The following is a 15,793-nucleotide window of genomic DNA, read 5'->3' on the forward strand; positions in this document are numbered from 1 at the left end:
ATCTCTAACTCCTGCCACTAAAAGAGAGGCACATTGAGCTTGCCAGAGCAGGCTCTGGGGAATTCTACCTGGAAACCCACTCCTGACTCTGCCAATTAAATAACACTCACCCTCAGAGACACTGTCGCATATCTAGGTGTTTTCACTTCAGAGACCTATAAACAAGCCCTCCGTGTGTTTTAAGTATTGTCCCTGTGATGTTGTTTCTCTCGGACCTAGGCTCAGGTTTCACACACAGACTGGCCTTTCCAGGTTCTTCCCCAAAAACTGGCTAGCCAGCCTCTTGAGAGGCAAAGCTCTCTTTCTCTCAGCTCTGAGAACTCTGCTGCCTTCTCTCTCTTTTTCTTTCTGGTCTGCCCTCACGAACACATACCCTCTGGCCTTTTATAGGTCAATTCCCCACGGGGGAAATATCCCGGGATACTCACAGTAGACATTCCAGTTCAAGGAGGGATTCCTCACGGCTCCTGGGCCAAATCTGGCTCTGTCCCTGCCCTGCCCTATGATATCCTCCTCATCCCAAGATTTTAAAAAATCATCAGGAAGGAGGATCTTCTCTGATGATCCTGGGATGAGGCCAGTATCATGGGGAATTGTTCACCATTATCCCAGGTTATTTTTCTTGCCCTGAGTCTCCGTTCAAGCTGTCAGGCAATCACAGCACACAGTGGCCTGGGCATGCTCAGAACGGGTGACTCAGGGTGGGCAGAAACATGCCTCTTTTATGTTTTCTTCTTGGATATGAAGCTACGACCATGCAAAGGAAAAAACTGGAATGCACCCTTTTTGTGTGTGGTTTTTGGCCACAGAGTTCTATGCTTTGTGACAATGTAGCTACCTAGCCATGAACAAAACAAAACAAAAAAGGGAATGCTCATTTATGTTCCTGCTCCAAAGCAAAAGCCAATCAGAGAACTAGCAACAAAAGAGCCGCTGAGCTGATCCCGGGCTCATGGAAAGGAGGTGGACGTTTTGATCCTGGTTTCAACTCGAAACCTCAGCTGCAGTGGAGAGGGACAGATCGGGATAAAAAGGTACTAGTATTTCATGATCCCGGTCCAATCCCAGGATATTTCCCCTGAGGGGAATCGACCATAAACAGCTGCAGTACCAGTCAGCCAGTCAGATGGAGCTCTGGTTAACTCATTATATTCCCTTTCTTTGACAGAACTGCGCTTTAAAATTAACCCTTCTTCAGTAGTTCATCCCAGTAGCCTTCTTATGTAGATTCTTCTTTGGTGCTCCCCCATCCAAGTACTGACCCAGTTTAACTTCCAAGATCTGATGAGATCAGACTATGCCATAATCCCTGGATGTTACATACAAATTTGCTGGCTTTTGACAGTAAAATAAAACTAGCACTGTATACGAATAGATATATACAAATAGATAAATAGATAAATACAAATACAAATATACAAAGGCATTATCAGGAAATGTGGTCAACTTTGCTCTATAAGGGCATGTGATGAAACTGGGCTAGAGTACTTTTCTGACTGTTAAGCGTCTATTCATTAATTTATTTCAAATATTTATATAAAGTTTCAGAATAGCTTACTAACAAAACAAAGCAAGAAAAGAAAAGAAATCAAACCAAACAGCATTAATCAATTCAAACGCAACAAAACACTAAAATAGTGGTTAGTCACAACAAACTAGAGCAGTAGTGGCGAACCTATGGCACGGGTGCCAGAGGTGGCACTCAGAGCTCTCTCTGTGGGCACGTGCAAACAGAGTCCTCCCCACACACATCTAGGCTGGCCTGGGCCGCTGGACTTGATTAATAGCATTAAACCTAAGATCTAGTTTTGGGGAAGCGGTGTAGGTAAAGTAACCCTATTAAGCACTGTTAAACCCCACCGATTTTTATGCAAAGAACTAAAGCGTGATCCTTTACCTGGGAGTAAGCTCAGTTGCTGGCAATGGGGCTTGCTTCTGAGTAAACCCTCCTAGGGTCGTGATTCACCCATTGGAAAAGTTGCACGGTTGCTTCAAAGCAAAGCCACCGACTACCACCAAGCTTACTCCTGAGTAATGCACGCCTCTGAGCCAACCGTTTTTTCTAAACTAAAACCTCAGTATTTAGGTTAAATTGCCGTGTTGGCACTTTGTGATAAATAAATGGGTTTTGGGTTGCAATTTGGGCACTTGGTCTCAAAAAGATTTGCCATCACTGAACTAGAGCAAAGTCCATTCTTTTTTGTTTGTTGTTGCTGAACTTGAAGCCAATGCACAGGAAAATAAGACTACATCCACACTTTAGTGCATTTTGTGCATTCATTTCAGAGGTGTACCAAGGGAAAATGGTGCCCAGAGACAACTAGGTCTCTGGGTGCCGCCCCGCTCAGAGGTTTGACTCAGGGGCATGACCACGCCCCCACTCACCACCAACCAGGGTCCCTGGAGCCCGGCTGCTGCTCTCCCCAGAGCCTAGGGAGAGAGCACTTGCAAGCCTCTGGGACATGCTTTTATAAGCACAAAGGCTGGGGGTGGGGCTTGGGGCGGTTACCACGCCTAGATGGAACTTTTTTAAAAAGCTGCAGTACACCACAGCACCAGTGCAGATTTATAATCTGCAAGGAAGCAACTGCCATTCTCAATTCACTACCTTTTGAGTTAACAGAAACACATTCTTGGAACCATTTTCATTGGAGACCATTAAAATTACACAGAACCTCCATATTCAGAAACAATATGCGTCTGATTATCAAATAAGGGCAAACTATTTATTTCTCAGAAGAATCTGGCTGACCTTAGTTTTTAAAACCCTGACAGGGACATGAACCCAGTTACTTGCAGATCAAATACTACATTTTGCAAAGCACCTATTTTAATCTTTCTCTTTGTATTTCAAGTGAAAATAGAATTCCAGATCTTCTCCCATCATTCTGTATTTTCCTGTGATCACTTTGTTATAATCATCAGCAACATGTTTTTCATTCTAAATTAGGTAAGCTTGTTCAAAACTACGTGTCTAGAAATGTTCTCATGTATAATTCCATATGAAGCTGACCTTATTTTATAATGTTCTGCCTCTCTTATTTTGTCTTAGACAGAATACAGTGTGGAATCATCAGTTAGCCAATATTCTTACAGTTATTTAGATATGTGCTCCTGATCCACTGAGGATTGGATATTTTTCAGTTACTCAGATTTCCTAAAGGTTTGGCTTTCTTTAGAACTGCACTGCTGTTTTGTAAGATTAAGACAAAAGGCGATAGTCACATGTTCTTTTGGTAAAAGGACACAGCTTTTGTCTCCTATTACCACCATATTAGCCCAATGCAATATATTACCTTATCTGCATTAGATTCCTGGGTTATTAGGATCCTTACTGAACACACAATAGCAAATATACCACATTTGTATTTTGTCCTTCTGGACAAATTCAGGATAGTATGCACTAGGCCAGTGGTGGCGAACCTTGGGCACTCCAGATGTTATGGACTACAATTCCCATCAGCCCCTGCAATTGGCCATGCTGGCAGGGGCTGATGGGAATTGTAGTCCATAACATCTGGAGTGCCCAAGGCTTGCCACCACAGCTCTAGGCTGATATTATTTGCACAGTAGAGAAAGTGGCACAGTAGAGTGGCACAGTAAAGAAAGTGGCACTTGATGCATATAAGCCCCAAATGAGGCAAGGTTAGGGGAAAGTGCCTGGCTTAATCTGTCCAAGCCCCATGTTAAGGGGAGAACGTAGTGTTTGGCCTTCCTCAGCTCCATGGCACTCAGCCAAGCTCCATGCAAGGCAAAGGAAGTGGTGTCCGGCCCAACAGAGATGGAGGAAGTTGGACAACCCTGGCCCACCCAAGCCCTGTGCAAGACAAGGAAAGTAGCACCCAGTCAATTAGATAGGCAGACTGCCTCTTCCTCCCCCGCCCTTCCTTCGAAGTCCTTTGGGAGGATGAGACAGGGTCAGGCAAACTGTTTCTCCCTCCATCCCTCCTTTTAGATTGCGTTGCCAGGGCAGACTGGGAGAGAAGCTTTATCACTCCCAGTCACTTTATGCTCACAGGGTTGTTCTGAAGATAAAATTATGTGAGCTGCTTTGTGGGGAAAGGCAGGATATGAATGAAGTAAATAAATAGAATATGGGGAGAAAAGGGAGCCCAGGAAGGTGAGTATATTGAGGTTTCCAGGAGGAGGAAAAGAGGAAATAGTGTGGGGAAGAGGATACAGAATAAAGCAACACACACACCCCTGCAAGCTCTTATAGTTTCTCCACTATGCAATTGGTCTGAGCCCAGGTACCAGCATCATGCAACTGGGCCATAGTTTTTCTGGATAGAGGCTGCCAGCAGAAGGAAAAAAATACGAAGATGGGACAGATAAGTAAAGGTAGGTTGGCTGGTGGGTGGAAAGAAGAAAAGAAAGCAGGACAGAGGGAGAGACTACAAAGGATTTCATGGAAGGAAAGAGGAAATAGTGCAGAAGGAAGAAATAAGGTGCTAATGGGTTTCCACTTGTAACTATCTACATCACTACGATTTACATAATGGTCAGGAATATGTGATACTGCTGATATTAGTAACATTTACTGTACACAACATTTCACTTTTTATGAGAAAATGTAGAGAAAAGCACAGAAGAAGATTTGACAGGGATAAACTGCTTAATACTGTTTTATGACAACTGCACCTTTCATGTCCTCTCATTTTTAGAATAGTTCTGATAGCAGACAATTCTTTAGAGATGACTTTACAGCTAAAGTATGGAAGGATGTGTTAAATCTCTTAAATTGAGTGTATTCTGGATCCTGTCATAGAATCTTAAAAAAAATTCCTTCTTGATAATACTTCTGCCTCAATTTCATCACTGTAGCTAATATGGATTATCCAAGAAAATACCAATTACTATTTATGATATAAGGACCACTATACAAGATGGTCTAGAGATAAGCAAAACTATGTTCATTTTTATGCTGTGACCCAAAGGGATAAACATGGCATAGTGATATAAGGATGTCCTTATGTCAAGTCATGAACAGCTTATAACAGCACAACCAATGTGTATGAAATGAAATGGTGGCCATACAGCTGAATTCTTCAGCACTATGCAAACTGAACTTCTGCAGACAAAACCAAGAAAAGATGTGTCCATGTTAACCAGCAACTGTTTAGCATTATACAGCAGGCTAAAAGCCACACTGCAAAGTAAATATTAATTGGGGTAGCACAAAATGTCTAGCACTCCAAAAGTATGAAAGAATATAGACTTTGAAGTACAATAAATCACTATGCCATCCATGGGTGATACAGGTTTAAGTAAAGTCAGAGTCAATATCACACGTGGCACTGACTCAGGATTTCAGGGGGGAAATGAGACATATAAATGAAATTAATTAGCATTACAATGGGTTAATAATACTGTTTTATTTTTAACACGATCCTTCCTCCAAGGAACTCTGGACAGTACACATGATTATGCCCATCTATTCATTATATCCTCATAACAACATTGTAAGGTTAATTTAGGCTGAAAAATCACTCAGTAAACTTCATAGCTGAGTGGGATTTGAACTTGATTGGGGTTCCTGACACAAGCTAATTTTTTTTGGCCACTGCAGGTTGAGAAAATCTGTATCTAGAAGAGCTCACATTTCAAGAACTTGTGAATGGTTTACCATGTCTGCAAATCCTGAGGATTTAGGTAGAGGATCTATATATTTTTCAGATCTGTCAATCATATGGAACCAAATCTAGCTACTTGTGAAACAGGTGTTGGCATGCACACTCAGTATGAGAGGAGGGAAGGAGGGAAGTATTTGAGGAACAACCAATCCAAAACAAGCAGGCCAACCTGTTTTGGTTTGGGAAGAGACATTTTCAGAGAGCTTTCTAAAATAGCATCCACTTACACTGAGCTCTAGAATTTTTGTTAATGATTGCAGAGTCTGAGCATATCCAGAACACAATTTCTTCAACTGTGCAACCATATTCCATCCTTCCCCTACCTATACTCCCCACAACAGAAAATAGCAGACAAGACTTCCAGGACAAAGGTCCAGCTTCTAGGCAACAACTAAGTAGGCACAAGCACTGTCATTTTATAACCGCTAGATATTTAGGAATTCCTTAGTGTTCCCTCCATCATTAGGCAGTGTCTTCTCTGAGCTGAGAAAAACAAAAACTCTGTCTTCCAACAAAGCCTTATTGTAACAACCCAGGATTATATATCAATAAACTGTTGCTAATAATAAGAAACTTACATTTTTTCTCATATAAAAAGAGCTCAGAATTCTTTTAGAATATTGTTTTTTTAACTGTGTCTCAAATGTACACAAAAACTGTAATAGCTCAGGACCAACCTCAAAATTCCTCTACAAAATTCCTCTGCATATATGCACACCAATTCCCCATTTAAACCAATGCCATGTCTAATTACTGAACTGCTTTATACTGTTAGGTTCTTTGGGCAGAGACATGTCTTTTTGTGTAAAAATCATTGGGTACTGATGATGCTGTAGCAATAAACATCATCAATGCTCAAGGAAATTTAGAAACCAGTTTTGGGGCTCTCAGTTGCACTTTTTTAGAGTGAAATGCAGGGAATTCTTGAGATTGTGTAAAGGCTATTGTGACAGACTGCAAAAAAATGCATGTTTTTAAAAGTGCAGTTCTGTCTGCAGCCATTATTGTTTACTCTCAGAGTGAGGCACAGAGGCCTAGGAGCAGAGAAGCCACCTGATTGGCTGAGGCAACCCTCCACTCTGGTCACAAAATACTTGATGTCACTGAGAGAGAGGAGGTTATCTCCCTGCGTAAGACAATCTGAGGGGCTTTTGGAGCTAGTTCCTAAAGTAAAGAGCTATCTACCTTTGCTGTGATTAAACATAATAGCTCTAAGTAAAGTAGTGGCAGACAGTGTATGATTCTGACTTGCTGTACTGTGTGACAGCCTTGTGTGGTGTGGTTTAAGCAAATATTACACAGACTGGAGTGTACTAGTGTTTAGGTTATTGAGGGTCCAGGCTGAAGGGCACGTTTATAACCAGGGAAAAACCAGGGAAAAGACCAGTTAGTCTGCTGTATGGGGTTTTATGCTTATTTTGGGGGTTCTACCAAGTCTGAGAGAATTCAGGGTGTGTGTGCAATCCATTAGCCAGAGTACTGTCTTGAATAAGGAACAGTACCGTCTTAAAGTAACTGTACTATGTGAGGAAACATCTTATTACCATCTAAGCCTACAGAAACTGAACAAACCTATTTGAGCCTTTGTCTGAAAACAAATACTGCTTCTTTGCCAAAGATCTCTGCTGTAAATATTTCTGCTGCCTTATCCATTCCTTTCTCCAAGTTATCCATCTCTCATTCCCATCTCCCCTCTGGTTAAAAAAATCATTTATTCTGTTTAAATTTCTCTGCCTCAGTATTATTATTTTGGTGTGCCTTATAAAAGGGGTTTGCCAAGAAAGGTTTTAAAATAACAGGCTTCCTTTACCTTTTCAGTATAACAGGGCTGAGGGGAAATGTTTCTTATAATCTGCACTACCATATTAGAAGCAGCTCAGTCCCTGATAGGAAACAGGCAGGAAAAATCAGACAAGCCGTATCAGGGAGTGGTTTCCCTACCTTGATGACAGGAATGTAGTTTGTTAAAATAGCACCCCATTGGGGAGCGCAGCTGAGTACCCATGAGAAGCGCTCGCCCCACCCCTAACCTCCATGTGGTTGGGAGTGGAGCCAACTGGCTGGCCCCATGCCAGATCTCCACATGGAGATGAATGCAAGATGAGCCAGACTGGCCCTGCCCCCTGACCTCCACATGGAGGTCAAGTATGAGACTAGCCAACCTGATCTCCACATGGAGATTGGAGCAGCAAGGGCCCTGGAAGCCTGTAGCTTAGAGTGATTCCACTTGGATCCAAGGCTGACTCAGGCCAGGCTCAAACTAAACAACAGACAGTTCTTCTCTACATTTATACTGTTGACCCCACCTCCAAGCTCCACCTAACCAGAGGTGGGACTTTGGATTGGAGCCAACAGTATAAAAGTAGAGAGGGACCAGCAGTATGCTCAATTTGCTGCTGGCCTCAGCAAGGTTTGGTCCAGCTTTAAACTGCAGGCTGGAAGCCAAAGCCAGTAGCAAACAGTTGCTCTGAACTCCACATAGGGATCAGGGTGGAGCAGGGCAGCCGGCTGGACCCCTCCCAAGCTCCATGTCGGAGTAACCAGCCTTTAACTGCGCTCTGCCTCCAAACAGGGCCGGGTCACAATTGTGAGGGGGGTCATGGCAATGCACCCCAGTAGTAAGCAGTGCCTACTCTAGCCTCCTCATGTCCCCCTCACTATACCAGTGCTTGGTGATATTAGAAGATGTGGGAGTCCATTGGAGCTGTACCTACAAATCACAGCAGATTTAGGGCAACCCTAGCAAGAGGCTTTCACAGCAAGTGGTTTGTCATTGCCTTTCTCGGCAGTCTTCCTTGGTAATCTCTTTCTAAGTACCGACCCTGCTTAGCTTCCAAGGTTTGGCTATATTCCATGCCACCTTCCCTTCCATGTATATTCACAGCTCCTCATATAAAGCAGTGAAGCCTAAGCCACAAACCAGCAGAGGTTCAATACTTAGCTTGAGGCCTGCTTCATCCTACTTCAGTTAAACCATTTATTCACATGCTGTAACTCCCGATGTTAGATAAAATACTGGCAGGTGTGATTTGACTCTTCATATACTTCCCTGTTGTCCTGATGGTTGCTCAGGGTAAGACATACACTGGAACCAGGTACTAGTTGGGACCTTTATTGGGGATGCTTGACTAGTAATATTTTCCTTCCATGGTTGTTGGAGCGACAGGTCATGCAGCTGCCCCTTCCTCTTATATTTAGAACTCACCAGCACTGACAGACTGTTACAAACAATTAAATAATATATTAGCTATACACATTGACCTTTATTTCAGTAAAAAGGGCTTGAATGAGAGGCTGATTTTTAAAAGTCCTGTAGTTGGATGGAAGGAGTGGTGAGAGTCCAATGGACTCTTTCCAATCAGGTAGCAGAGCTTTTTGTTTGTTCCCGGGACTACTGAAGGCAATTGGATTCCAGGATGGGATGAATCAAAGCAGCTCTGTGAACAATCTCTACAGCTACTGGTTGTGACAGTGAAACACACACCTGGACCTCACTGAGAGAAAGCAGGTTAGGCAAGATGAGTTGAAGCAAAGAAATGAGGGTATGGGAAGAATTAAAAACACCATCAATCACCCCTGCCAAATTTTCACTAAAAATCCTTCTCCTTCCCACTGCTGCTTTTCATCACAGATAGCCACTGCTGGATTGATTCATTGGGGTAGCATGTTGTTTAGCTCTCCATGTGCATGCAGAAGCTCCAAGTTAATGATGCACTCTAAATGAAAACACTGCTCCTGACTTCTGTTCCCCCAAAAAATAGCTATAGTGACAAAAAGTCTGGTAAGAGACAAAATTTCTGGTTTTTACCCTCCAAATGGGAGAGATTTAAAAAGGGGTGGTTTTTTCTTGGCAGCTGACAACCCCAACGTGTGACTGATCTACACAGTAAACATACGCATTCCTATGACTACAACGAATTGTACTACTACACTGAGGATATTTTGCATTTTCATCTAGAACATATCCAAAAGCTGGACTTCAAACTTAGTGTGACTAAACTCCCCCTTTCCCCTAGATTGCAAACTATACATGGATATGTGAAACTGCCCAGTGCCAAAAATCTGACGAGTGTGTATTTTGCCATCTGAAGAGTTTGGATTTATATCCCCCCTTTCTCCCCTGCAGGAGACTCGAAGGGGCTGACAATCTCCTTGCCCTTCCCCCCCCACAACAAACACCCTGTGAGGTAGGCGGGGCTGAGAGAGCTCCGAGAAGCTGTGACTAGCCCATGGTCACCCAGCTGGCGTGTGTGGGAGTGCACAAGCTAATCTGAATTCCCCAGATAAGCCTCCACAGCTCAGGCGGCAGAGCGGGGAATCAAACCCAGTTCCTCCAGATTAGATACATGAGCTCTTAACCTCCTACGCCACTGCTGCTCCTGGACATGTGATTCAAAGCTACTGCAGGTTTCTATGTGCTTGTACACAGTGGCCATTCCTCATCAACACAGTGGCCATTCCTCATCAACATAGAGTACGCCAGGAAGCTCTTAGAGGCATCTATTAAAGTGTAAGTGTAAACATCAGAAACATTCTCTCAATATAAATTATCAAATACATTTGGGGAACTGAAAGCTCAAGTGAGTGTGACCTTCAGGCCTCCCAGACAGTACAGGAAGTCTCCCAGAGAGAAAATGCAAGAAGCAAAAGGATGGTTGCTTGCAGCATAGATGCTGCAAATCAGAGGTACAGGCAATTACTGCATTAGGCAGATTTTTTCTCCTATTTCTCCACCTGCTTAAGTATCTGTTACATCCTTCTTTTTGTTCTCAAAACAGATTGTTTGCTTTTTGCTCTCTGAATTCTTTATCCCCATGGGATATAATTGACCTTCAGTTACCCTGGGTTGGTTAATCAAGCACCACTTGCAATATGTGGAAATTCAAAACCTGTAGGTTAGAGGAATGAACATACACATACACAGCCCTGCCTGTTTTTGCCTCCTAAACCTTAACCATGTTGTTGACATTCTCAATGCATTTTCCTTTGGAACGGCTATCCAAACTTGATAAGCGTAACATGAAGCACGACAGAAAAACAGCCTGTCTCTATGTTGACAGACACTGAATCATAACTGACAGACAGCAGTTCTGACTAGAAATGGGGAGTGCTTATGCCAACCTCCTTGTAAACTACTCCTAGGCTATGTAATTTACTCAGGAAAAAAAATACTTTTCATGTTTGCTTACCTGGTTTCTCTGGAAAGCAGCCACTTAAGAGAGGTGCACAAATAAGTGTCTCTTGGCTGAGGAAATAGGTTGTTACTAAGCAGAAGAGCATGCACAGCGTAATCCCTGGAAACAGCTTTTACTGTACAGCGTCAGGAGTGCTGATGAGAGAAAATGACTAGACCTCTCTGTCGTGCATCTGGGGCTCCTTTCCTTTCCTTTTTTTTTAAACCCTCTTCACAAACAAGGAGAGCAGCCGAAGTGTGCAGAGCTCACTAAATGCCCCTTATCTTCCTCTCTGCCTCTTACTTTTAGGCCTCCTGTACATTTTGGAGCTATTTTTCCAGATCACTGGAGTTAAAAAAAAAATACAATCCCAGGGTGAGGCAGGAATTAGAGCAGCCACTCTCTCTCTTTGCCCAGATCTTCTTCCATAAGTAAGTCTCCATAAGCGATACTGAGAAAGGGAAACTATAGTTAGCTCTTAAGATCAACCTATATAGAACAAATCATAAAATATAAATTTACTGTCTGATCTGCCTTTCAGCTTTCTAACCATCAAAGATTTGCCATTTGGGATCTAAAAAACAAGAGACAGAGACATTTATTTCAGAAACCTATACTTTGCAGAGACCTGCTTTAAATATATCATTATTACTGCTGGCAGAGAAAGAGTATTCAGCATTGCCCCAGAGATTCACTGTTTGTACGTATGAAGAATGATGCAATCAGTGGATCTAAAAAGCAATCCAAAATGGAATTCTGCAACTCAACAGTGTCTGAAGACAAGTTTAATTCTGGTATAATCACTATGACTAAATTAAGATACTTTTTAACAGCTGCAAAAAAAATTAGCCCTTTCGTTCTTTAAAGTATTAGTATGCCTTCATACAGTCTAATTTGTGTGTGTGTCTGTGTGTGTGCATGTGTGTCATTTTTTATTAAAGAGGCAGAAATTTACAGATTAGGATTCACTTCTTAAAGGTTACTGCTCCTTTTCTGCTGTATTTTGGCTTGAGTCCACAGTCTTCTATATATGGTACCACAATGCATTGCGTTAGAAATAATCATAACATTACAGATGATTCTGACTGAGTTAATAGGAATCCTTAAAGCAACACTTCCAAGTAATGCTTCAGTTTGGTTTTGTATTACACATAACAGTAACTCTTTTAAAATATCATGGCTGATGCTGAGGTTCCAAGGGAGCCTAAAGACAAAATTATGCTCCCATAGAGCTATATAGAAAGTATAGAATGAGGCAACACTATGTAACAGGCAGGCATTATTGAGCGCGTGATCTGTGTCAGACTGGTCTTGAATAATATTGCTTTCACTGACAACAGTGAAATCTAGCAATTTTTCACCTCCTTTACCTCATTAAAAGCTATATCTACATTAGCAAAAATGAAGAAACAATTTTAAATTGAAAATTATTTCTCTATATGCTGGAGATGCAGTTGCTATGTTTTATCCTAAACTTATTGCTTGTACTTTGGATCTTAGAATTAGGTTGCTAAATGCCCTTAAAAGCCTTGAGAGGAAGATCCAGAAACAAAGGCTCTGGGCAGTGGTGGGATTCAAATAATTTCACAACTGGTTGTTTACAAGCACCATTTTAACAGGTTCTGCCAAAGTGGTGCGAGCCTGCTGAATCCCACCACTGCTCTGGGGCATTATAAGCGTACAGGGCTTGAGGGAGTGGACAAGGAGTACAAAATTCTGGGTTTAATGCGGGCACGATGACACTAGACAATAAAGCCACCATGCATGTTCTATGTGTATGTCCTTGCAGCTTCTCCCATCAGTCTTACAAACTTCCAACAAACTGCTGTGATTTCACGCAAAGAATCCCATGAACTGTAATTTAGTACAAATAATTCTCCCTTGGCAATTGTCAGCTTCTTATCAAAACTAGAGTTGCCAGGGGCCTCTAGGGAGAAGGAAGGATTTATTAAAACTGTTCTCTAATGCATATATGCCCTAACAGTTTCAAATGAGAGTGAAAACTTCACTGAAACACTCCGCAGATGTTCAAAGGGTTTCATACTGCAGCAATAAAGTATAAGATAGAAAAATAGTCTGTGAAGTACCCACAACCACCACAAATAGTTTCATGTGTCAAAATCACTGCCCTGAATGGAACTAATGATTTATTGTAATTTATGTAGTCTTCTGATTCATAGTTATTTCTCTATATGCTGGAGATGGCAGAAGCTATCTCAGAGACAGAATGCCAAGTGCTTAGGTTTTTCAAATGCTCCTGAAAATTCATCCCAACCACAATATGCTTTGTAACAATCCTTTGGGATTGTGATTATCTGCTGGCATAACTGGCTTAAAGCTTTGGCTTCATAGATAACATCTCAAGGGATAAAGCCTACATATTTGTCACAGAGTCTAGAGTCGCCCAGATTTTTCAATGTTTGTTATATTTCCTGCCCAGGCTCAAATATAAACAAAAGTTCAGATGTATGGTTGGTTCAGGAGTTTGCGTCTATGAATCATTTTCATATAATTCTATTAATTTTATTTTACAATTATGGGGGGAAAAGCAAAATAAATTATTTGCAGGTTTGAGGAGGGATACCTGGGAAGGCATAGAGGAAAGAAAACACACACATACAACAATTTGTTTCTGGCAAACATTTCTGGGCTATAACTTGTTTATTAAATCAAGGGAGCAGAGGTGCAACAAGGGGATGGATCCTAGCTTCGGGCAACCCAACCCGCCCCCTCCCCCTGCCACCTGATTAAATAATCTCTCCCAGCCCTCCTGCTGAAGGAAACCATGGAATGACAAGTAACTGAGAGACAAGTGGGCTCCAGCCTCTCAAAGGTCCCCTTAGGAATGCAGCTGAGTGGTTCCACACCCCAAGGTCCCTTATGGGGCCCCAACAATGGGAAGGCAGGAAGGAATACACAGCTTCCCAACCTAAAAAAAAAAATCTGTGAAGGAGCCATGTGACAATTGATCATGTTTTTCTTTCCTGCCTCCCCTTCCTCCCCAACTGCCACTCGCCTGTTAGTTGAGATACTAAATATGTCACAGGTATAGAAAGTTGCTATTATACCTTTGGATGCCAAAGACTTACAAATGTTATTTTTTTGGCTGCCTATATTGTCAAGCAAGAGCAGTATCCAACATCTGAATTGGGATTTGGACTGCACTACTGTGTTATCAGCAATCAGATCTGAGTATCATACCTAGAACATGCGAGTTACGTGTCGTTCAACTATGCGTCTGCACCCTTCTTGGATATTTCATCTCATGCCTGATTTTTCTTGCTCTGAGCAAATGTTAAGATAATTACTCTCAAAGAGCATTAGCCGATTTCTCAGAACACTTGGTTATGATTCTCATTTTCTCTGAGGCCCAATTAGGGACATAAAGGAACATTTTTAAAGGCCAAATGCTGTTTTGCAGGAATTATTTACCCAGCCAAGCCCAGTTGCTCTGATTGCCTTTTGAATGGCCAGCTGAACCACAGCAGAAATTGTCCAGTTTTTTTTCCTGATGCATTCTGATTGAACAAACATTCATGCATATGCAATGTGCTTATGATACTTTATTTACTCCTCAATAAGAGTTCTTATTGGCACAATTAATAAAATTATGCCTCATACCTCAAGGTGACTGTCTAATTAAAACTAAGGGCTTCCAGACAGTCACTCCTGTAATACATTGCATCACTTGCCTTAGGAGCGGCTAGAACAAAGCAGTTGCACTTGCAATCACTATAATCTAGCATTTATAATATGAAGATGGCACAAATAGATATAATTATATCTCTGCTTTTTATAATTCTACAATGGTGACAGCCACTGTAACCTTTAATGTTTCCCTTGTAATGAATGGGGTTTTGTGCGCTAAGATGGTTAAGGTTTGGCCAGCATGACATTCTGGTTTTTATTTTTTTTAAAAAAAATTTTTTTTAAAAACCAACTCAGGTTTTGCCCAGGGCTCCAGTTTGCTGAGGTACGCCACTGCTGCATACAGCTTGTTCACAGCTGTGGAATCAAATCATCGGGCCAGGTGATGTCATCAATGTAATGTCTAATGCATATCCCGATAACAGTTTGCTTGGATTGGACCAGTCAATTTTGAGGGAAAGGGCCGTATCCTGGACTACCCAGTCATCTCCTTCACCTGAACGTCCAGCACACAGCAGCAGTATTTAAATGAGTTTCAGATGTGCTTTCTTTCCTCCTCGTATTGCTGACATATTAATTAGAGGTTTGCACCTGGTGCCTTTCTTAGGCTTATGAAAATAATGCTGTTGATTGCTTCTTTGCCTTGTCATTTCTCCTGAAAACTATAATCCTTCCTGATTTATTATAATAAAAGATATGATATACAAAAAACTTCAGTCTGCAAAATCTTTTGTCAGATGTAGTTAAAAGGGTTTTTTTCTGAGCTGACTACTGGACAGGTTTAAATAGATCATTGCTGATCAATACCATACCATACAGATCTGACAAGTGCCTGGGTATAAGATATCTTTAATCGCACACAGTACCACACCATCCCATCTGCTGTTTTAATTTTAAAAACTGCTTGAGGATTCAAGGCTTGGAACTACTCTATGGAAAATCAGACAACAAGCCTAAACACACCCCTAAAGATATAGTATGCCTACAATCCAAGATACTCCTAATGCCTGATGTATGGAGGTAAGATTACTACTAAATTCTTTACTCTAATGGGACAAAACAGCAGAGTAATAGAATCACATAAATGCATTGTTACTATTGCATCAGAATTATATAATGTTGGCATAACTGCTGCACTGAGCAAACATGGGCTGACTGGGCGTGGTGGGGATGTAGAAACTGAATTCAGAATCTCAGGCTTTTTCCTCCAAAGGTTAGTCCCCACAGTCACACCCACTGTTATACCAACCAAAGAGGTGATTTGTTTGAACATTGCCATTTGAGTTGCTGGACAGCCTGAGCTGAATGTTCCACCCCCGCCTTGCCATCTCATCAGAA

General features: G+C 41.8%; 1 protein-coding gene across 2 annotated transcripts in view; it reads right to left on the reverse strand.

The window, feature by feature from the left end:
* The window catches only part of TRIM66 (tripartite motif containing 66), a 62,563-nt gene that overhangs the window by 45,741 nt on the left and 1,029 nt on the right, over nt 1-15,793 (reverse strand). Inside the window, exon 1 of one of the 2 annotated variants that reach the window (XM_048486192.1) lies at nt 10,823-11,090. The exons of the other annotated variant lie outside the window; for it this stretch is intronic. The gene's annotated coding sequence lies outside the window, so the exon portion shown is untranslated. Of the gene's footprint in view, nt 1-10,822; nt 11,091-15,793 lie in introns of those variants that run through there. 2 annotated transcript variants of the gene reach the window in all.

This window comes from Sphaerodactylus townsendi, linkage group LG02 (genome assembly GCF_021028975.2).
Source record: "Sphaerodactylus townsendi isolate TG3544 linkage group LG02, MPM_Stown_v2.3, whole genome shotgun sequence".
Lineage (NCBI taxonomy): Eukaryota > Metazoa > Chordata > Lepidosauria > Squamata > Sphaerodactylidae > Sphaerodactylus > Sphaerodactylus townsendi.